Source organism: Mustelus asterias, chromosome 2, assembly GCF_964213995.1.
Source record: "Mustelus asterias chromosome 2, sMusAst1.hap1.1, whole genome shotgun sequence".
NCBI lineage: Eukaryota > Metazoa > Chordata > Chondrichthyes > Carcharhiniformes > Triakidae > Mustelus > Mustelus asterias.
In genome coordinates, this window is record NC_135802.1 from 30,090,837 (window position 1) to 30,092,287 (window position 1,451).

Sequence of the window (1,451 nt, forward strand, 5' to 3'; positions counted from 1 at the left end):
AAGAATTAGAGGTTACCTCAATTCTCCCACCACCCTAATAATTTGTTCATTGCTCAGAACATAAAAATGTAAGAAATAGGAACAGGAGCAGGCCATTCAGCCCATCGCACTTGTTAAGATCATGGCTGATCTGATCATGGCCTTAACTCCATGTTCCTGACTACTTCCCAGAATGCTTGACCTCCTCTTAGATTAGATTAAAAATCTATCTGACTCTGCTTCGAACATATTCAATGACCCAGCCTCCACTGCCCCCGGAAAAGAGAATTTGAAAGATTCACATCCACCTCCCCGCAACGCTCCCCCCCGCCCCCCCTCCGACCCCCCCGAGAAGGAATTCCTCGTCAATGCTGTATTAAAAGTGCCCCTGAGTTTTAGATTCCCCCAAAAGGGGCAATGTTCTCTTCGCATCTACCCTGTCAAGCCCCCTCAGAATCTTAAATGTTTCTTCTCGGTCTTTTGGCTAAGATCAAGTGTAGTATTGACATGCTGTACTTGGTTGAAGTCATTAGGTTACATTTTAGCTTCATTTGAAGCAATTTTTAAAAGCAGCATTTCAGCCTTTTGGCTAAGATGCAAATGGGATCAAGCCTTGGAGGAGGTGCAATGCTTGCTCCAATCAGCTTGGATCCTGTAGCTCAAGCCCAAGACAGGAGGTGAGAGCCCTGTCTTGTCAGCTTGGATCGGGAATGTCTCACTTGTTGAGACTCTGAATTGGACTTGATTTGATTGAATTGGATTTTTAAAAAATGTTTCAATCAGATCACCTCTCATTCTTTCAAATCCAATGTGTCCAACCTGCTTACCCTTTCCTCCTAAGACAACCCCTTCATTACAGGGATTTGCCTAATGATTTTTTCCTGAACTGTTTGCAATGCAAGTATCTGTTTCCTTGAGGAAGGAGACCAAACCTGTACACATCACTCCACATCCTCTCTCACCAATGCCCTGTACAGCTGTCGCAATCCTCCCTTACTTTTATACTCAATCGCCTTAGCAAGAGAGGTCAAAATACCATTTGCCTTTTTGTACATACATGTTAACTTATTGAGATTCATGTATGTGACTCCCAGGACCCTTTATACCACAGCATTGTGTAACTTCTCTCCATTTAACTCATTTTTTGCTTTCCTATTCTTCCTACCAAAGTGCGTTAACCTCACATTTTCCCATATCACACTCAATCTGACAATTGTTTTGTCCACTCATTTAATCTATCTAAATCCCTTTCCACATTTGTTGTGTCCTACTCACAGCGTCTTTTCCTACCCCGTTGTTGTCAAATCAGTTTAAGAGAATATACAAATGAACAGATAACGGATGTCAAGCAGCATCTAGTAGTCTGTGTTGTGATATAGGAATTGCAACTGCACTATCCTTGTGAGAGATGGTTACTCAATCCATTGGCCGGGATTTTACAATGTTGCTCGGACAAGGCTCGTAAAATCCCT

The 1,451-nt window shown here is 42.5% G+C and overlaps 1 non-coding gene across 1 annotated transcript; it reads left to right on the forward strand.

The window, feature by feature from the left end:
* Positions 1 to 443: 443 nt before the first annotated feature.
* Positions 444 to 642, forward strand: LOC144482252 (U2 spliceosomal RNA). The gene has a single exon (XR_013495911.1). It is a non-coding gene; the product is annotated as a U2 spliceosomal RNA (small nuclear RNA).
* Positions 643 to 1,451: the final 809 nt, after the last annotated feature.